This window comes from Cetorhinus maximus, chromosome 5 (assembly GCF_964194155.1).
Source record: "Cetorhinus maximus chromosome 5, sCetMax3.hap1.1, whole genome shotgun sequence".
NCBI classification, from domain to species: Eukaryota; Metazoa; Chordata; class Chondrichthyes; order Lamniformes; family Cetorhinidae; genus Cetorhinus; species Cetorhinus maximus.
The window spans coordinates 160,680,745-160,703,520 of NC_135883.1; the positions used below are offsets into that span (position 1 = coordinate 160,680,745).

At 46.0% G+C, this 22,776-nt stretch overlaps 1 protein-coding gene across 1 annotated transcript in view; it reads right to left on the reverse strand.

Annotated features, from left to right (window-relative positions):
- xdh (xanthine dehydrogenase) overlaps window positions 1-22,537 on the reverse strand; it is a 134,044-nt gene extending 111,507 nt beyond the window's left edge. Inside the window, exon 1 of the mRNA XM_078542721.1 lies at window positions 22,381-22,537. The gene's annotated coding sequence lies outside the window, so the exon portion shown is untranslated. The remainder of the gene's footprint in view (window positions 1-22,380) is intronic.
- Window positions 22,538-22,776: the final 239 nt, after the last annotated feature.

Below are 22,776 nucleotides of genomic sequence, written 5' to 3' on the forward strand. Positions count from 1 at the left end.
TTGTTTTTCAGATTGGAGGAAGGTTTGTAGTAGAGTTGCTCAGGGTTCAGTGTTGGGACCCTTGCTCTTCCTGATATATATTAATGACCATTTGCAGGTGATACAAAGATTGGAAATGTTGTTAACTGTGATGGGGATAGTCTTGAACTTCAAAAGGACATAGACATGTTGGTGGATTGGGCAGACAAATGGCAGATGAAGTTCGATGCAGAAAAGTGTGAGGTGATTCATTTTGGCAGGAAAGATATGGTGAGACTGTATAAAATAAGGGGAGAGCCTCTAAAGGAGGTGCAGGAACAGAAGGACCTCGGTCTATACGTACATCGTTAAAGATGGCAGGGCATGTTGAGAGAGCAGTTAATAAAGCATATAGTATCTTAGGCTTTATTAATAGCGGCATTGAGTATAAGAGTAGGGAGGTCATGTTGAACTTGTATAAGGCACTAGTTAGGCCTCATCTGGAGTATTGTGTCCAGTCCTGGGCGGCATACTTGAGGAAGGATGTGAAGGCATTGGAGAGAGTGCAGAGGAGATTCACAAGAATGATTCCTGGGATGAAAAACTGTAGCTATGAGGATAGATTGGAGTGGTTGGGACTCTTTTCCTTGGAGAAAAGAAGGCTGAGAGGAGACATGATAAAAATATTCAATATCCTGAGGGGTATGGACAGGGTAAATGGTGAGAAACTGTTCCCACTCAAGAGACTATCAAGAACTAAAGGGCACAGATTCAAAATAATTGGCAAAAGGAGTAAATGTGATGTGAGGAAAATTTTTTTCACCCAGTGGGTGGTTAGAGTCTGGAACAAACTTCCTGAAAGTGTGGTGGAGGCAGGTTTGATCAAGGAATTCAAAATGGAATTGGATTGCTACCTGAAAAGAAAGAATGTGCAAGGTTACAGGGATAAGGCAGAGGAGTGGAGCTATGTGGAATGCGCTTTCAGAGAGCAAGTATAAACTCAATGGGCCAAATGCCCTCCTTCTGCACTACAAAGATACTGTGATACTGTGAACTCAATGAGCGCTTATCTTATGTATTACCTTTTTTTATGGCACCTTATCGAATGCCTTTTGGAAATTTGAATATCCTACATCTATTGATTCCCTTTGTCTAGCCCACTAATTACATCCTCAAAAAACTTTAATATATTTGTCAAACATGATTCCCTTTCATAAAACCATGGGCAGGATCGTCCCCCATCGGGTGGGTTTTGCAGGAGCAGGCCCGATCGGGGGCCCACTGCCATTTTATGTGGGCGGTCTAATTAAGGCCCACCCAGTGTGACGTCCACCAGGAATATGCACTCCTTGTGCGGGCGGGGGGGAATTCCCTGAGCCGGAAGTGCGCTCTTTCGTGCATGCACGCGAAAGAGTGCACAGATCTCCCTGAGGCAAAGCGTTGCCTCAGGGAGATCGGCTCAGGTTTGAAAGGTTCAGTAAAGAAGGGGAAAAAAAATTACTGACATGTCCACTCATGTGCCACTATCACCTGAGCTGGGACATGTCAATTTCTTTTATTTAAACATTTTGTAAAAATTTTAATACCCTCATGAAACGTCATCCCGCCCATGGGTGAGGTTTCATGTTTTTTCAGAAGCCCGCCTGGGCTCCCGGCCTGCCCGCCAACCTTAAGGTTGGACGGGCAGGTCCATTAATCATGTTAGTTACTTTTTTAATGGCCTTAATAGGCCTTTGACAGTTCAGCAGGCGCGCAGCCGAATCGGCTGAAAATCTAAATGACGCGGGGTGACATCGGGACGTCACTCCGCATCATTTTACACATCGGCAAGCGGGCCCCACCCCCAACGGAGGATGTTGTCTTTGTTGTTACATTGGTGATTTCCTAAGTGCGTCGCTAAGACTTCATTAATAGGAGATGGAGCATTTTCCTGACGACTGACATCATTCCAGCTACTCTGTAATTCCCTGATATTTTCCTCTCCCTCCTTTCTTAGAATAGCGATGTCACACTTGCTGACTCCAAATCCACTGCGACTATTCTAGAATGTTTGGGAAATCATAGCCACTGAATCCATTATCTCTGCAGCCAACTCTTTTAGAACCCTAGGATGTAGGTCACCAGGTCTTGGAGATGTGTTGGATTTTAGTCTCTTGAGTTTCTTCAGTGCTTTTTCTTCTGCCGAGATTACTTACTTTAATTTCCTCATTCTTTTAGCCCCTTGGTTTCCTTCTCTTTCTGGTACGTAATTTAAGTTTTCTATTGTTGTTAGGGGGAAGAAAGTAACTGAGAATTTATGGTAAGGGAGAATTCATTATGAGGGAATCAATTACTTAATTTAGGATCTACAGGCAGGCCAGCGCAAACCAGTAAATCAACAGTTAAACAGTTAAACCAGATGAACCTTATACACACCCAAACTTTGTATACCCTCAAGGTTTGCAATCACCAGCAAGGTCCTGGGAGTTAGACTGGAAAAGTTAGACTGGTTAAGTTGGAAAACAACTAAGATTAAGTGTAGAGATAAAAACAAAAAGCTAAAAGCTACTGCGGATGCTGGAAATCCAAAACAAAAACAGAATTACCTGGAAAAACTCAGCAGGTCTGGCAGCATCGGTGGAGAAGAAAACAGTTGACGTTTCGAGTCCTCACGACCCTTCGGCAGAACTGAAGTATAGTTAGGAGAGAGGTGAAACAGATTAAGTGTGCTCTTCAACAGATAGGGAATCTGTTCGGGTCCCAGCTTAGATGGAAGGAAAGGTCTCTGCCTGGGTGAAAATAGGGACATACAATGCATGTACCTGTTACCAGAGATGTCTGTTTAATATAAACCTATATGTTGACGAGGTCGGAATCTGGAAACTATTCTTGTACGTGACCAATAATGTATAAATATGGTGAACACTTGTAATTTAGCAGAGTACTGTCTCAAGCTGCATTGAGATGGTTCTCTCATTGCAATTGCTCGAATAAACGATCGTGACCTGTACCTGAGACTCCTGTGGTCCGTTTGTCAAAGATACCACAGCAGTTTGGAGTAGTCGGCAGGATACTCGGACTGGATCCTCGGGACGGCTCTGCAAAGTGGGTGAGTATATTTCATTTACCACCCGTAGTTAGTGCAGTGAGTCTATCCAAGAATGGCCTGGTCGAGTATCAAAAGAGTCGGGAGGAGGACTCAGGACAGGAGATAGGAGGTGCCAGGGTAGGAGGCAGAGCTGCGCAAGCAGGCTAGTGGTGCCGAAGCCACGCAGGAATGCCAGACCACTACCGAAAATAGGAGGCAGAGCTGTGCTGGTGGGTTATGGTTCGAAACAGAACCTTAGCCGAAGCCGCGCAGGAAGGCCAGACCCCAGAGAAACAAGTAGACCGCACACACCATAAATAACTAAGTTGTTAGGGCCGCACGAACCTACCGCGCAGAGTCAAACGGGAATAAAAGAACAGAGTGCCGTCAGGAAAACAGAATAGAGCTATGGAAGTCGACTGGGGAGCCGCGGACTCCATCATGAGGTCCATAGCAGAACAACGGTCAAAATTAATCAAGAAAATGTGGAAGGATGATTGGGACCCGAAAGGTCCGCTACTCAATGTTCTGTAACTTAAACAAATGAATTGATCTAAGTTATAAGAGCTGCTTGTGCTGAAGAGAGAGAGAGAGACAGAGAGAGAGAGAGAGAGAAAAGGGGGGTACCCTTAGGGGGGTTAATAAGCACTGACAGGCAGTAGCAGAGGAAACGTGAACTTTTGTCAGTTTAATTGTCCCTATAGGTGGAGCCTTCAAGATCCCTTTATTTCCCCCCACTGCTGTTTGAAGTTTCATTTAGAATATGAGAGTTTTAAGTTGTTAAGTTAAGGATACAGGAATATAAATACATACCCCTAAATCTATGTTTGTTTGTGTGCAAGGAAGCATTTGTATGTGAGCTTTAATGTGTTTCCTTCCTTAAATTGTCATTTGTGTGTGTAGTTCAGCATTTTAGGGTTGAAAGCCCCATGTTAGATTAAAGGGAAAGTATACTCAAACATTCCAAAGTTTTGAGTATAAAGTTTGAGTTTAGATTTCTGGCAAAAAAAATCGCAATTTGAAGGTATCGTAAAGCTAAACAGGGTTAGATGAACCAACCTTTGTACCACCCCCTTGCAGACTAGTATCACCAGTTTCCCAGCTGATTGGACATTAACTCATACGAGTTAGTATTCTAAAATTCTGAGAGAAAAAATTACCTGAAGTTCGAAGTATTCTAGGAAAACCAAAAGGCATAAACACACGGTCTAGGTGGTTCCAATGGATAAAAAGGGGTTTCTTTTGAACAGATGAATTAAATATTAAAGGAAATCTGCATTCCAAAAGCACTGGAATTTGAATTTGGGACAACCTTGAGATGTAAAGTGCAGTGTAATTTAACAGGTTACTTTGAATAACGAGGATGCTATCCAAAGATAAAGAATATGTCGATAAACATATGGGACTTCTAATCTGGATACAAATCATTACACATGAAAAAAGAGGTTGTTTTAAGTTTGATAGTGTAAATTATATTACTTACAAAGTTTAAAATTTGAGGTTTGGTTCCTGATAATTTCTCAAAATGGAGTTTTCAGTTTAAAGGTTTGACAACAATTGGCACTAATTCAAATGCTGCAAGCTTTTGTAATTGTAAGTCTGTTCCCAAAATACGAAGCTAAGCTCAAGACTTGACAAAGTTTGGCAGAAATCCATTTTTGGCCAAGTTAATGAATCTGGGATAATTCTAAGAAAAGGGTCAATTTAGTGGGTTACTTTTGAGACAATGGAATGTTGTTTGAGAAGAGGATAAGGAACGTGTCAATGCCTGATTTCTGTTTTTAAAACTGTTATGAGAATATTTTATTTATTTTAAAGTCTCTCCAGGCAACCTGAACAAGAAAAGATAGTAGCTGTTGCATGTGTAAAATGGTATGAGGCAAATAGGAGAAAGAGTTCTGGAAAGAGGACACAATATACAAACTGTTTTAAGGGAAGTGAATTTGATAATCTGGCCATCGACTGAGACATTGGAACTGCACAGGGAAAGATGAGCAAAGATCTAGAGGCAGAGATCCTCGTTGACATGGAATAGTTAATATGGCCTAAACATTTTAAACAATCAAGACAACAGGGAAACTGACCTCAAGGGAATCTTAGGATGATCATGGTCAGAAAAAAAAAACTTAGAGGTAAAAGTATGTGGAATCTGTAGTTGAGACAGTTGAAGGGTAAGAAGAAATACCACAAGATGGATACAGGTAAAGGAAAAGCTAGAAAAAGGCTAAATAGATGTATTACTGATTGTATTAATGTGCCTGCGAGCTACAAAAAGTAAGGCCACAGGATTAACACTATGATGACAGACAGAGTTAAGCGGTTCCCAGAGAGAACCATCACTGGAAGTGAAGATACTGAGCCATTGAAAGATAGGATAAGAAGGTGCATAGTAGAGTTGTGTAGACAGATTAAGGAATTGAGGTCCGACGTGGGACAGCAGCAGGAGACGGTAGACTGGAAGGAATGGAAGGTGCCTATCCAGATGGAGTCAGATCAGGGAACTCATTTCACAGGAAGAGTCATTAAAGAAATGTATAAATTTAAATATAAACAGAAATTCCACATTCCCTACCAGCCACAGAGCTCGGGGATGGTGGAAAGGATGAACCGAACTTAAAAAAAAACATCACCAGCAAAAGCAATTCAAAAGACAGGGAATCGCTCAATATTCTAATGCACCTTAGGGCTACCCCAAGCAGGATCACCCGGGTTCACCCCATTTGAAATAATGACAAGGAGAGCAATGCAGTTACCCGAGGGAATCATAGTAGGAGTGGGAGATGTAGGACCACTAAAAGGAAGGATGCGAGACTATGTGAGGGATATAAGTAAGCAATTGCATGAGTTAAGGAAGGAAGTCAGAGACCAACTGGTGATTAAGGATATGGAAACAGGCAAATCCAAAGCGCAACAATGGACCCCCACTCCAAGTGGGGAATAAGGTGATGGTCAAGATGAGCCCGAAGCAAACAGGGTTTGCCCCCAGGTGCATGGACCATACGAGGTAATTATGACACGTGATACATGGGCACTTGTAGATAAGAGAACGGGAAGTAAATGGAGGCATTACACACAGTTAAAGATACATGACAATTGACCAGGCGGTAACCCGGACAATGGGAGCCAATGTTAATCACAGAATCACAGGATCAAACAGTGCAGAAGAGGCCCTTCGGCCCATCGAGTCTGCACCGACACGTGAGAAACACCTGACCTATCTAATCCCATTTACCAGCACTTGGCCCATAGCCTTGAATGTTATGACGTGCCAAGTGCTCATCCAGGTACTTTTTAAAGGACGTGAGGAAACCCGCCTCCACCACCCTCCCAGGCAGCGCATTCCAGACCGTCACCACCCTCTGGGTAAAAAAGTATTTCCTCATACCGCCCCCGTAAACCTCCTGCCCCGCACCTTGAACTTATGTCCCCTTGTGACTGACTCTTCAACTAAGGGGAACAGCTGCTCACTATCCACCCTGTCCATGCCCCTCATAATCTTGTACACCTCGATCAGGTCGCCCCTCAGTCTTCTCTGTTCCAACTAAAACAACCTAAGTCTATCCAACCTCCCTTCATAACTTAAGTGTTTCATCCCAGGCAACATCCTGGTGAATCTCCTCCGCACCCCCTCCAGTGCAATCACATCCTTTCTATAATGTGTCAACCAGAACTGCACACAGTACTCCAGCTGTGGCCTCACCAAGGTTCTATACAACTCCAACATGACCTCCCTACTTTTGTAATCTATGCCACGATTGATAAAGGCAAGTGTCCCATATGCCTTTTTCACCACCCCACTAACATGCCCCTCCGCCTTCAGAGATCTATGGACACGCCAAGGTCCCTTTGTTCCTTAGAGCTTCCTTGTGTCATGCCATTCATTGAAAACTTCCTTGTCAAATTACTTCTTCCAAAGTGTATCACCTCACACTTTTCAGGGTTAAATTCCGTCTGCCACTTATCTGCCCATTTGACCATCCCGTCTATATCTTCCTGTAGCCCAAGACGCTCAACCTCACTGTTAACCACCCAGCCAATCTTTGTGTCATCCGCAAACTTACTAATCCTACCCCCTACATAGTCACCTATGTCATTTATATAAATGACAAATAATAGGGGATCCAGCACAGATCCCTGTGGTGCGCCACTGGACACTGGCTTCCAGTCACTAAAGCATCCTCCTGTCATCACCCTCTGTCTCCTACAACTAAGCCAATTTTGAATCCACCTTATCAAATTACCCTGTATCCCATGTGCATTTGCCTTCTTTATAAGTCTCCCATGCGGGACCCTGTCAAAGGCTTTACTGAAATCCATATAAACTACATCAACTGGACTACCCTCATCTACACACCTGGTCACCTCCTCAAAAAATTCAATCAAATTTGTTAGGCTTGACTTCCCTCTGACAAAGCCATGCTGACTATCCCTGATCAAACCTTGCCTCTCCAAGTGGAGATAGATTCTCTCCTTCAGAATTTTCTCCAATAGTTTCCCTACCACTGATGTGAGGCTCACTGGTCTGTAGTTCCCTGGCTTATCTCAACAACCCTTTTTAAATAGCGGAACCACATTACCTGTTCTCCAGTCCACTGGCACCTCCCCCATGGCCAGAGAGGAATTAAGAATTTGGGTCAGAGCCCCTGCGATCTCCTCCCTTGCCTCCCTCAGCAGTCCGGGACACAAATCATGTGGACCTGGAGATTTGTCCACTTTTAAGCCTGCCAACACCTCCAATACCTTGTTACTCCCTATATCAATTTGCTTAAAAACCTCGCAGTCTCTCTCCCCGAGTCCGATACCTTCATTCTCATTCTCTTGGGTGAAGACGGATGTGAAGTATTCATTCAACACTCTAGCGATGTCATCTGGCTCCACCCATAGATTGCCCCCTGGTCCCTTATGGGCCCTACTCTTTCCCTGGTTATCCTCTTCCCCTTGATATACTAATAGAATACCTTGGGATTTTCCCTACTTTTACCAGCCAGAACTTTCTCATATCCTCTCTTTGCTCTCCTAATTGCTTTCTTAAGCTCCACCCTGCACTTTCTGCACTCCACGAATGCCTCCGCTGATTTGCTTCTCTTGTACCTGCTAAAAGCCTCTCTTTTCCTTCTCATCGTAACCTGAATATCTCTGGTCATCCATGGTTCTCTGGGCTTGTTACTCCTTCCTATCACCCTAGAGGGAACATGTTGAGCCTGTACCCTCCCTATTTCCTTTTTAAACACCCCACCCCCCCCACCACTGCTCCTCTGTAGATTTCCCCACAAGTAGCTGTTCCCAGTCTACCTTGGCCAGATCCTGCCTTATTTTACTAAAATCCACTCTCCCCCAATCCAAAATATTTTTTTGCAACTTGTCTACTTCTTTGTCCAAAACAAATTTAAATTGTACCATGTTGTGGTCACTATCGCTAAAATGCTCCCCCACCACCACCTCAGCCACCTGTCCGGCTTCATTCCCCAGAATTAGGTCCAGCACTGCGCCATTCCTTATTGGACCCTCTACATTTTGACCTAAAAAGTTCTCCTGGATTTCAAGAAATCCACTCCATCCAAGCCCCTTAACAGTATGTCTATCCCAATTAGTGTTGGGAAAGTTGAAATCACCTAATATAATTACTCTATTGTTATTGTTTTTACACACCTCCACATATTGTGCACTATTTGCTACTCAATTCCCCGCTGACTGTCTGGGGGTCTATAACAAACACCTAACAATGTGGCTGCCCCTTTTTTATTCCTAAGCTCTACCCACAAAGCTTCATTTGATGCCCCCTCCAAGATATCATCTCCCCTTACTGCAGTAACTGACTCCTTAACTAATAATGCAATGCCTCCTCCTCTTTTACCCCCTCCCCTGTCTTGCCTGAAGATTCTGTATCCTGGAATGTTGAGCTGCCAATCCTGCTCCTCCCTCAACCACGTCTCAGTGATGGTTACTATATCACAATTCCATGTGTCAATCCTCACCCTTAACTCATCCGTTTTACCTGTAATACTCCCGGCATTAAAGTAGAGGCCATCCAGCCTTGCTTTACTCCCTTGAAACTTAATGCAGCTGTACTCCCTCTGACTTGATTGTTTTACTGTCTCCACAGGTCTACAATCCTGACTGTGTGCTTGCCAGTACTGGCAACAAAGTCGGGGATCATCACTGTTCGTACCGCTCCACAGGAGGGACTTTGGTACAGCACGGACAGTGCCGAATGTGACACGCAATGGGGAATGATAAATGTAACAGAACGAGTGCTTTTGAATTGTAGTAAGGGTTTGTTTCAGATCAGGCGTGGGAGGTCTGCTGAAAAGACAAGATTAGTACCACTGCCCAGCCACCTGCCACGTCTACTTCCACAGTCCGAGTAGAGATAATTGAAACCTCTCAAACCACGCCAACCGACCCACCTTGTCCAGCCATGCATCCAGGGCTGACAAATGGTCTCATATTGATCAATCAAAATAAAGTTTTATATGATAATGTACACCATGAGATGGTACCCGTAGTCTTGAACATATCTGGTGTTGCCCACCCCAGTGGTGCCCAACCCATACCCAAGCACTCTATACAGCTCTGACTCGCCAATTGATGACTGAAGCAGTTCAGTTTAACGGCGGGATGCGATCAGGTCTAGAAGGAAACCGGGATAAGCGCAGCCTGATGAATGACACTGCCACGATATTCAATACAGGGACATCAATGGTTAATTCCATCGACCTAGCAACTGTAGATCAGAAGGTCCGTACCCTGAGCTTTAAGCTTAAGGAAATTTTAGAGTAGGGACAGGGAATTCACAATGCCTAATTAAATACAAACCAGGACATGACACAGTTAATTCAAAACCCGACTACCGTGCTCGAAGGTCATGTGGGGACTATTAATAAACTGTTTGGGATAGGGAAAAATATTTCAGATGAAGCAAGCAGCAATCATGTTTGCAGCACCTATGGATTTTGGGCACTGGAACAAACCCGAGAGAATTTAAGCAGATTATTGAATGGGTAGTTCCTTTATGGGTAACTAATGAACATTTATTTAATCTTTCTCGACACAAGGATTATGACTTGACTGGTTGCCAGCTCAGAGGTTTAACACATGTATATAAAATGAATGTTGAATGTATAATAAATAATAATATGCTAATAGGCATTGTCTTAGTGATACCTGTTATACCTATGTCAACACCAGGCAGAACATTACACGGAGTAGAAAATATTGGGGTGATACAGGAGGATTATTATGTTAGGTACCATGACATTCCGTCATATGCAGTAGACATAGAAGGAAATATAGTTAGCACCACATTAGAGGGGTGTAGTATAGGAGCCACCGCAGTAGTATTCGCACATCCAATATATGAGACGGAAGAAGCAAAGTGTGGATTTAAAGCAGCAGCAAATTGTACAATGGAAACTATATGGGCTGCAAAAGAACTGACCTATGTTGCATATATGGGGAATGGGAAGTATTGTATTACCACGTGGCAGCAGAAGATCCAATACGAGAGCATTGGGATGTGCCCCGTCCACAATCATTTGGTGTGTCTACACAGGTGACGGTAAGGGTGGGGAAGGTGGAACTGGTCAAAATATGCAAGAGAGGAGAGGCTACTGTTCAGGTTATGGAAAACCTTAAGGATAACCTGGCACAGTATTTGAACCAGTTCTCCTATGAAATTCCCTTATTACCAGAGCACCTAACTGCGATTCGGAGACAGGCTCAGCAGATATATAGAACTTACTATACACTGCAGCAATTGGTTAGAGCCTTAAAAAAGGATATTGAGCAAATAGTCTCCTCCACATGATGGTGGTGGAATTGGGGTTCAAATGTACAAATACATCTGTGGATTCAGATTATCTCCCATGCCCTGGTTGTGATTCAGCTGATACTAGTTATAAATTTAACATACTTGATTCATTGTACCCAAAGGTGGCAAAAGATGTGGTGCTGGGGGAGTTTTAGCAGGTGGCGAAGAAACTTAGTAAGCCAGGGGCCTGAATTGAAGGGCCAAATGATACAGATGGTCTGACGATACCTTTTACAACCCAAAGCTGGATGACTGGCCTGCATCAATGGGCGGCGGTGCGTAAAGGGACGGACAGTACCACTATAGTTGGCTACCTTGGGCTAGGCCAAAAGGGGGGACCGTTAGGGGGAAGAAAGTAAGTGAGAATTTATGGTAAGGGAGAATTCATTATAAGGGAATAAATGACTTAAATTAGAATCTACAGGCAGGCCAGCGCAAACCAGTACATCAACAGTTAAACCAGATGAACCTTTACACTCTCGAATTTTGTATACCCTCAGGGTTTGCAATCACCAGCAAGGCCCTGGGAGTTAGACTGGAGACTTCGGTTGGAAAACAACTAAGATTAAGTGTGCTCTTCAACAGATAGGGGAAGGACAGATGGTCCTAGTTTAGGTAGGAGGGAAGGTCTCTGCCTGAGTGAAAATAGGGACATATGATGCATGTACCTGTTACCAGAGATGTCTGTTTAATGTAAACCTATATGTTGACAAGATCGGAATCTGGAAACTGTTCTTGTACGTGACCAATAATGTATAAATATGGTGAACACTTCATTTAGCAGAGTGCTATCTCAAGCTGCATTGAGATGGTTCTCTGCCTTGCAATTGCTCGAATAAACAATCATACCTGAGACTCCTGTGGTCTGTCTGTCAAAGATACCACAACAATTGTGAAGGCAAATTGTTTATTCAATATCTCTGCCATTTCCTCATTCCCCCATGATAGTTTCTCCTGTCTCTCCCTCTAAGGGACCAATGCTGCAGAGCACAAGAAACAGGAGCAGGAGGAGACCATTTGGACCTTTGAGCCTGCTACTCCATTCAATAAGATCATGGCTGGTCCGATCGTAGCCTCAACTCCTAAAGGATTAGCTATTCCCAGAGAAGGAACCCCGCACCCCCTTCTCTGTGTTAACTAGGAGATCACTTATTGTGTAACTGCACGATCTACTTTTATATAGTGGCAAAAGCTCCTACAATCTATTTTATGGGGAGCATTTTCCCCTCATTGGGTGGGCACGGCAGGTGGATTCGGGAGTGGCCGTGAAACAGTCGGCCGCCCGCAATCGGGCCCGACTGCAATTTCATGCTGGCTGCCCAACTATTGGCCAGCCAGTGTGAAATGTGTGTTGAGAGCCTCAGTGCTGCTGGGAGGGTGGGGGGTGTTGCGAGAGGAATGAAAGCACTGAAGTTTGCGTATCTGTGGGGGTGCACTCACTGAAAGCTCCCTGAAGGCACAGAGCTGCCTCAGGGAGCTGAAGGGTCTAAAAATTAAAAACAAAGATTTGAAAACTAAGGGAAACATGTCCATGCATGTGACTCTGTCACATGAACCAGGGACATGTTAAAAATTAGTTTAAAGAATTTTTACTGTTTTTTTAATTCACTGTTGGAAGCTTCATCCCTGTGGATGAGGTTTCGCAAAAAATGCAAAGGCTGCCTGGCCCATTCGCCCCGCCCCCACCCCCCGCCAACCATATGGTTGGACGGGCAGCGAAAAATTCAAATTAATTAATTGATTAATGGGCTTAATAGCCCTCTTAATTGCCGGTGGGTGCACGGCCGACTCTCGCATGCGCCCGCCTACCGAAATATCACACAAGTGCACGATGACGTCGGGGCACTTGCCCGACATCATCGCACGCTATTTTACACTCGGGCATGTTGGGCACGCACCCACATGCCAAGCTTAAAGCCCTGCCCTATAATCCTGGCTAGTTTACTCTCTTATTCTATTGTTTTCCCTTTTTATCAACTTTTTGGGTGGCCTTTTGCTAGATTCTGAAACATTCTTAATCTTCAGACTTCTTTCATTCTTGGCCACATTATAAGCCTCTTCTTTTAATCAAACATTATCTTAACCTCCTTAGTAAGTCACGGATGGATCTTTCTCACTGAGTTTTTTTTTTCAAAGGAATATATTGTTGTTGAACATTTCAAAATGTTTCTTTAAATGTTCCCCACTATTTATTTACCTCCCTACCTTTAACTTGATTTCCCTGGTCAACCCTAGCCAGCTTTCCCCTTACACCTTGTAATTGGCATTGTTTAGTTTTGAGATTCCTGTTTGGGACTAGAGGATGTTGTTTTCAAACTTAATATGGAATTCAATTGTATTGTGACCATTATTTCCCAGTAGATCTTTTACTGTGACACTATTAATTAACCCTGCCTTGTTGCACAATATGGACTAAAATAGCTTTATCTCTCATGGTTACATCACATATTGTTTCAAGAAACTGTCGCAAAAGTATTTTACAAACACCTCTGCCAAGCCATTTTTGCCAATTTGATTGCTCCAGCCTATATAAAGCTTAAAGTCCCCCATAACTATCACATTGCCTTTGTTACAAACTACAATTATTTCTTGCTTAATGCAGACAAACATACATACTAGGAGCAGGAGTAGATACTCAGCCCCTCGAGCCTGCACTGCCATTCAATAAGATCATGGTTGATCTGGTTGTAACCTCCCACCTATCCCTGGTAGCCTTTCACCCCCTTGCTTATCAAGAATCTATCTACCTCTGCCTTAAGAATATTCAAAGACTCTGCTTCCACTGCCTTTTGAGGAAGAGAGTTACAAGGACTGACAATGCTCTGAGAGAAAAAAATTCTCTGTCTTTAATGAGCGACTCTTTATTTTCAAACCGTGACCCCTTGTTCTAGGTTTTCCCGCAAGTGGAAACATCTCAACTCCACTTCCTTGTCTGACACCCCCACCCACCACCACCCCGCACTACCCTTGACTCTCTTGACTCTCCAGTACAATCCTGGCATCATTCTCAATCACAAATCTATCTAACTCAGCCTTGAATAAATTCAATGACTCAGCCTCCACTGCTTTCTGGGGAAGAGAATTCCACGTACTAATGCCTATCTGGGAGAAAACATTTCTCCTCATTTCTGTCTTATTCTTAAACTGTATCCCCTGGTTCTAGTCTCCCCCCACAAGATGAAACCTCCTCCCAATTTCCACCCTATCAAGTCGTATCAGGATTTGACATGTTTCAATAAGATCACCTCCCATTCTCCTAAACTTCAATTGGCATAGGCCCAACCTGTTCAACCTTTCTTCATAAGATAAGCCATTCATCCCAGGAATGAATGGAGTGAACCTTCTCTGAGTGAGAGAAGGATAGAAAGGGTGAGGGAGAGAAGTATGGACATGTGGAAGGAGGGTGGATGGGGAAGGGAGAGGGAAAGAAGGATGGGGTGGGCGAGGGAATGAGGAGTAAGGGAGGGGGAGGGGAGGATGGAGAGTGAGGGTTGGAAGAGGAGGGGGAGGGAAGAATGGGAGAGTGGAGGGAGTGAGGGAAGGGGACAGGGAGGGAAGGATGTGAAAAAGGAGGGAGTAAGGAATGGGGGACAAGGGAGAGAAGGACGAAGGAGGTGGAGGGGTACACCAGCCTGGCTAATGTCCCTGGTGAAAGATAATTTGATAGGAATAGTAAATTTAGGCCCCTTCCTCTATCATGAAGAGATTAATGTGTACAATGTTCCTAGAAATTATTTTTTAAACTAGAATTCTAGTGGGAGTCTGTGTCTAGGTCTGTGTTTGTGTGTGTCTTAACTGGATTAAAGTCTGGGTGCTTGCCTGTCTCTTTATGGGGTATGTGGAACATTCCTTGTTCCAGTCCTACTCCGGCCCCCTCCCACAACTCTTTCTCCGGTACATCGATGATTACTTCGGTGCTGCTTCATGCTCTCGTCGGGACCTGGAAAAATTTATTAATCTTGCTTCCAATCTCCACCCCTCCATCATTTTCACATGGTCCATCTCTGACACTTCTCTTCCCTTCCTTAACCTCTCTGTCTCAATTTCTGGTGATAGACTGTCCACCAATATCCATTACAAGCCTACCGACTCCCACAGCTACCTCGACTACAGCACCTCACACCCCGCTTCCTGTAAGGACTCCATCCCATTCTCTCAGTTCCTTCGCCTCCGTCACATCTGTTCTGATGACGCTACCTTCAAAAACAGTTCCTCTAACATGTCTTCCTTCTTCCTTAACCGAGTTTTTCCACCCACGGTCGTTGACAGGGCCCTCAACCGTGTCCGGCCCATCTCCCGCGCATCCGCCCTCACGCCTTCTCCTCCCTCCCAGAAACATGATAGGGTCCCCCTTGTCCTCACTTATCACCCCACCAGTCTCCTCATTCAAAGGATCATCCTCCGCCATTTCCGCCAACTCCAGCATGATGCCACCACCAAACACATCTTCCCTTCACCCCCCCTGGCGGCATTCCATAGGTATCGTTCCCTCCGGGACACCCTGGTCCACTCCTCCATCACCCCCTACTCCTCAACCCCCACCTATGGCATCTCCCCATGCCCACGCAGAAGATGCAACACCTGCCCCTTCATTTCCTCTCTCCTCACCGTCCAAGGGCCCAAACACTCCTTTCAAGTGAAGCAGCATTTCACTTGCATTTCCCCTAACTTAGTCTACTGCATTCGTTGCTCCCAATGCAGCCTCCTCTACATTGGAGAGACCAAACGCAAACTGGGTGACCGCTTTGCAGAACACCTGCGGTCTGTCCGCAAGAAAGACCCAAACCTCCCTGTCGCTTGCCATTTTAACACCCCACCCTGCTCTCTTGCCCACATGTCTGTCCTTGGCTTGCTGCATTGTTCCAGTGAAGCCCAACGCAAACTGGAGGAACAGCACCTCATCTTCCGACTAGGCACTTTACGGCCTTCCGGGCTGAATATTGAATGCAACAACTTTAGATCTTAAACTCCCTCCCCCCATCCCCACCCCATTTCTTCCCCCTCCCTTTTGTTTTTTTCAATAATTTATATAGATTTTTCTTTTCCCACCTCTTTCCATTATTTTTAAATCTACAACTAATACCTTGTCAGTCTTTCCACCCCACCCCCACTAGAGCTGTACCTTGAGTGTCCTGCCATCCATTCTTAATTAGCACTTTTCTTAGATAATATCACCACCTTCAACACCTCTTTGATCCTTTTGTCTGTGACATCTTTTGATTATCTGCTCCTATCACTGCTTGCTTGTCCCTACAACTACCCCACCCTCAACTTCTCTCCCCCCGCCCCCCCACCTTAAACCAGCTTATATTTCACCCCTCTCCTAACTATACTCAGTTCTGTTGAAGGGTCATGTGGCCTCGAAAAGTCGACTCTTTTCTTCTCCACCGATGCTGCCAGACCTGCTGAGTTTTTCCAGGTAATTCTGTTTTTGCTTTAATGTTTCGTAGTTTTGAGATTGGTGAACAGTAAGGAGAACAGTAATAAAGAGTTCATTTGCATTTGTTGAATAAACCATTCAAGACTGCGGGTAAAATCTTGCACCTAGTTAGAAGAAGCCAATGTGTTTATTTTTTCAGTTTACTAATAAAATTGGTGCCATGAAAAGGGTTTTATTGTTAGAAGAGCTTAAGTTCAAAAGACCTAGTGATACAATGGAAAATTTACATTCAAAGGGAAAGCTAGGTACATAAAGAAAGGAGTTTGTGTGTGTAAGGCAGAGGCATTTAAGGCCTAACCAGCCTGTACACTCCAACCAACTTGCAAAGGGACCTCATTTGGAATTCATAAGGGCCAATGTGCTTTGCCCGGTGTCTATTTAAAATCTATGGGTTACTGTTGCTTTAGTGGAGATTTGCCTGGGGGTGATTAATTTGGGGATTTATTAAAAGTTATTATAGTAGTAATTTGTAGCCATGGGTATGTGTTTAATTTGTTGTTAAACTAACAAATATTTAATTTAGTTTTATATAAAACCCACGAGACTCAGTGATCTTATTCCTACTGAATTCAAAGCCTGCATCTCGAAATTACAAAAATGGTCAAGTTTCCCTCTGGGATTTGAACAACTCAGCCTTTCTCATCAGCTGTGTCATAATACCTCCCAATCCCCATTGCTCCATTGGGCGACCTTTCTGAGGCACTTCCTGCACTGGCCCCTTCTCCATCTCTTGTGCAGTCACCTTCAGGATTCCTGCAAAGATCAACAGTTCTTCCCTCCCTATACATCCTGCACCTTGGTGCCATCAGAAGTCAGCCTGGGATCAAATTTCTTCTGGAGACAATCACTTTAAGGCCCCCTGTGCTGTTACCAATATACACCTAGAACCGATTACTCCAATGTTCTCTTTCCTGGCTTTCCATCATCCACAAACTGGAGAAGTGGTGGCGTGGTGATAGTTTCGTTAGACAAGTAACTCAGAGACCCAAGCAAATGCTCTGGGGACACGGGTTAAAATCCCACCACAGCAGCTGGTGGAACTTGAATTCAATTAATAAATCTGGAATATGAAGCTAGTCTCAGTAATGGTGAATATGACAACCTGTGGCAATTGTTGTAAAAGCCCATTTGGTTCAGTAATGTCCTTTAGGGAAGGAAATATGCTGTCCTTACTTGGTCTGGCAAACATGTGACTCCAGATCCACAACAATGGGTGGTTGACTCTTAACTGCCCTCTGCAAAGGCCTAGCAAGCCACTCGGTTCAAGGGCAATTAAGGATGGGCATCAAATGCTGGCTTTACCAGCGATGCCATGGAAGAGTAAAAAAAACTCAAACCAGTCCTACACCCTGTCTCCCATGTTTATCACCCAGTCCACTGATTCCCTAATACATCACAATCCTCAACTTCAAATTTAACTCTCTCCATAGCCTTCCTCTGCCAAACACTTCCAGGTTTACATTTAGAAATAAATCTTGCCTTCTCCAGTTCTCTTATATCTGTCCTCATGTGCTTGTTCCTCTTGTTTTGCCCCACTATAAGTGTTCAGATTTCAGTCAACCTGGCCCTATTCTGTGAAACTCCTTCTGTAAATCCTTCTATTCCTCTATGTCTAAGATTCAAAACCCATCTTCCTGGCCTAGCTTCTGGTCACCATTCCTAAACATGGCATGGACATCATGGACCAAATGGCCTCCTTCTGTGTTGCGAATCTATGTTTTTATGTACAGCTCCCCCGACAGTTCAGTATCTGTTCTTTTTAATATTCCTTTGTATAGCTCCTCAGGACAGCTTGTATGTTAAAGGAGCTATGTAAATTGTTGGCTATGCTTTTGGATATATCATAATGAGCAAATTAACTAATCTCATCGAATTGCCTTAGAACTTTGAGGCCAGTTGAAAATCTCCATTAAACCTTCCCACACCGAACACTGCTTGATCAATTGTGTCAGACAATTATAGGAAAAAAGAGTAAGTCATTCTACTCCTTAATCCTGTCCTAGCATTCGTTTAGATCAACACCGATATCTACCTTAACTCCATTTACCTGCCTTTGCTCCCTACCCTGTGATCCCCTACTGAACTCAGCTATGAAAACATCAATTGGCCACTGTAGCATTCCTTCGGAAGAGTGAAGACCAGGGGCAGGGTTTCCCCTTCGTCGGGCAGGCGTGGCGGGCGGGCCAGGGAGGGGCCACGAGAAGGACCTCCGCCCGCGATCGGGCCCCGCCCCTGATTTCACGCTGACCGGCCAATGAAGGCCCGTCCTTAAACACGGGAAACGCGGCTCGGCGCTGGCCGGGAAGGGCCGAGCAGGGGCGGGGGCCTGTCGACTGCTGAGTCCAATGGCGACCCAGCGGCCAGTTTAAAAGCGGCCCAGGCAGCCCCTGGAAGGCTGCCACTGGGGACGTTCCCTGAGCCGGCACCATTGACCAGAGTGCAGCTGGACACGGCAGGCGGGAGGCAGGTCGGGTGGGCACTCGGCACCTCCCCCCATCGCCCCCCCACCCCCCCCCACTCCCTCCCCCACCCCCCACCCCCCGGCCACCCCGCTTCTCTGAGTGCCTTACCGTCCTCCTGGAGGAGGTGGCTGCCAGGAGCGTTACCCTTGTCCCCAGGGATGGGAGGAGGAGGTCACCGCATCTCACCAAGAGGGCATGGGAGGAGGTGACAGCACTGGTCAGCATCCGTGACGTGGTGCGCCGCTCCTGGGTGCAGTGCCGGAAGTGCTTCCATGACCTGCTGCGCTCAGGAAAGGTGAGTACCGTGTTAGCATGTTAAGGTCTGGCTGTCCCCCTGTGGCTGCTAGAGTCTGAGCGCCACCTGTCAATCACGCCAGAGCTGGGCGAGGGGTTGAGCCCTGGCTGCTTGGACTGGGTGCCTTGTGGCTGGAGGGCCATGACTCGGATGGGCCCTGCCAGGTGCTCCTCAGCTGGGGTTGGCCAGGCTGCAATGGTGCTGCAGGTACAGAGTGGACTCATCAATGCTCCTCTGTTGTTTCAGGAGAAGATGGCCCACAACAATATTGAAAGGTCCACGGACCGGCGGAGGCTCCGCTAGCCTCCTAATCCTCTCGAGGTATGAGCAAGATGCCCTAGAGCTCGAGAGCCGGCACACCCCACATGCAACCGGGTGTGGAGAGGCGGGGGTGCCAGGTGAAGGTAAGAGTGCAGGGCACAGAGGTGAGAATTTCAGCTTGTGCAACCATTCTAGTGCAGTCTCTTCATTGATGTGAGCCTCGAACCTGGAGTCCCCATTGATCATTGGAAGACGAGGGCACCATGATGCAGATCTCTGTTGTCTCACCAGGGTGCCTGGCACAGTGACACCATGGTGACTTTAACTAATGACATGTCCTTCCTCTCCCTTTTAGATTCACCAGAAGGTGTTTGATCTCCAGACCCCGATGGGCCACCCCTATCACTGGAGGACCACTGGACGTCATTTGAACCTGCACTACACCCGCTCTCTGAAGCAGGCCCCAGCACTGATACCAGCACCTCGGTGGGCATTAGGGCGGCAGCTAGTATCTCAGTGCACATTGGTGAGGGCACTTCACAATTGCTTGAAGTGCAGGCGGAGGCATAGAGTGCCCAGGGTGCTGGCAGACAGAGGACTGCTGGGGACCAGGGCAATGCTCAGTCAAAGACAGATGATGAGCCTCTGGAATCATTCATTAGGTGGCAAATGCTGGATGTCCAGTGAGACGTGTGGGAGGATCTGGCGGAGACCCATAAGGACATGCGTGCCATGGTTTCCATGATGGAGGAGTCGATGCGGAGCGTGAGGACTGCGTTGACCGTCATGGTCTAGCACACTTCCTCCTCCACTGAGAAAGTGGCGACTCTCATGGAAAGCAGCTCCAGGGACACAATAAGGGCTTCCCGGGGTTGTGCTCAGACTTGCAAGCCCTCACACAAACACTGACCTCAGATGGTCAGTGTCAGTGTGGGAGATGAATGAGGCACCCAGTATTTCAGCTAGGTGCCCGTCCATCAGTGGTGTGCAGGGAGGTCCAGAGCGACCTCACGTTGATGAATGAGCTGCTTGTTGCCTCTGTAGGCTTCTCTCAGGGCTCTCTGCATGAAGGCAGCAGCTCCTCCGCCCCTCTGCCAGTGACCATGGCACCTGATGAGGTTGTGGCGACTGGGGAGATGCCAGCTGTGGCACTGGCCGCTCCCTCCCAGGCGGGGCCAGCACAGGCTCTACTGGCCAGAGGTTGACCGCCAAGGTCATCAAGGCTAACAACACAGCAGAGCCAGCGGGTTGCCTCCAATGCCGGTACCAGTGAGGGGGGAGCACCTAGATGTAAGTTAAAGGCACCATGAGCACAAAAGGGACAAGTCACAGGTGATTTTATGTTCATTTTTGTTTACTTTATGTCTACTGGTCTGATATTGAATACCAAAAATGTTTCTGTTAAGATTATTGAACTGTTAGAATGACATAAATTGTATTTTTTGTCGTCATGGCCTGACTATGCTCCACCTTTTTGATTCATTGGCACAGGGAACGCCAGTATGTAATGCTGGACGTAACTGGCTCTGAACTTTCTTGCACAGGCACTGAGTGTTCTTTGTGTTGAAATGAAAGGGTCCTTTCAGACACCTGGGTTGGAGGAGGCAGCCCTGACATGAATTTGAAGCTGATCTTTGGTAGCCGCGCTGAAGGAGCGTTGGATCAAAGTGTCCCTGGTGTCCCTGCCTCCATGGAGGGTACCGAGGTCTGGCTGCATGCCCTCTGCATTCTCCTCACTGTGCTCTTCTTTGGACTCACGACTGGACTCATCCTCTGTGGCCTGTGGAGCTGCATCAAGATCCCCTTCCTACAGTGGGTCCCCCCTTGTCAGTACCAGATTGTGGAGAGCGCAGCATGTGACTACTATCAGTGACACACACTCTGGAGGGTATTGTAGTGCTCCCCCTGAACAGTCCAGGCATCGGAAGCACATCTTGAGAAGTCCTATGGTCCTCTCTACCACCGCCCTTGTGGAGGCATGACTCATATTGAAAGTGCCTCAGTTCTTGGGTGGGGGAGAGGCATCATGAACCACCTCATCAATGGATAGCCCTTGTCACCCAGCAGCCATTCATCCAGCTGAGCTGGAGCATTTAAGAGCCTCGGCACCTTGGAGTGGTCTCAGGATGTAAGTGTCTTGGAAGCTGCCTGGGTACCTTGCACAGACTTGCAGAATCTGCATCCTGTGATCACACACTATCTGCAGGTTCATGGAGTGGAATCCCTTCCTGTTGACAAAGGCACCGGGCTGACCCGTTGGTGCCTTGATGGCCTCATGTGTGCAGTCGATTGCACCCTGGATGCGGGGAACCCAGCAATCGCTGCAAAGCCTCTGACTCACTCAGCCTGGCTGGCCTTGTCTATACTGTAAAGAATAAGAGTCAGTACCCACCTGAACAGAGCTTCTGTCACCAGCTTGACACAACTGTGGTCAGCTGATTGGGAGACTCCACACAGATCCCCCATTGAGCCCTGGAAAGAGCCAGAGATTTAGGAATTGCTAAGAATGAGGCCCTGAACAGAGATGAAGCTGCCCAGTACCAATAAGCAACCAGCAGCAAACTATCTCCAGAACTGCTCACTGCTCACTCTGGCAATGCTGCTGACCCTTTTTATCCCGCCCTTGGAAGAGGTTTGTGAAAATGTCGGCTGGCCGCCTGCCCGTTTTGCCCGTGCGTTGAACAGAAAATCACATGCGCAAGGAAAAATCAGTCAGTTGGTCTTAAGTGGCTGCTTAATTATTGGTGTGTGCCGCTCCGGCACCTGCATGCACCCACTGAGTGAAATACCGCACGCGTGCTCGATGATGTTGGGACGCTCGCCCAATGTCATTACGCACTATTTAACTCCCGCTCGGGTCAGGCACGAAAAACTTTGCCCCAGATTTCCAATTCCCTTTGGAAGATATATTTTTTTCCCGATTTCCTTCCCAAGTGTTTCAACTTTTAAGTTTACGATCCTGTTCATAATTTTGAAACCTCCTGTTTGGTTGCCTCAAAGTCACATCTTTTTTTCAGGAATGTAAACCCGGTTTCTTTAACCCCATTGTGTAGTTCATTCTGGAGTCACCTTTGCTGGTTGTCTTACCTTCTCAGAGGCATTAGTACCCATCCCGTGATGAGAGGAACAGCATTTCATGCGGAGCTCCAGACTGGAGTCCACACAATATTGCGTATAGGGACACAAGCTCTTGATTTCCAAAATATCCTTTGTCACGGTGCACAGGTTACTCGAAAACATCATTTGGATTTGTTTAGGCATTAAAAAATACACACGGCTGAATAGATTTTGCCCCAGGGTCCAATGACACCTGGGTCATTATCATTCTTTCTGCTCAAGCAATGCTGAGCTGTGGCATTGAGTCTCATCCACAGTTGTTGTCAGTTAATCAATAATCACTGAAGTTATAGAAACACATGCCCCTAGATAAGATCATTGCAGCTAGTAGATAAGTAAAGCTTGCACTAACTTTCCACAAGCTAA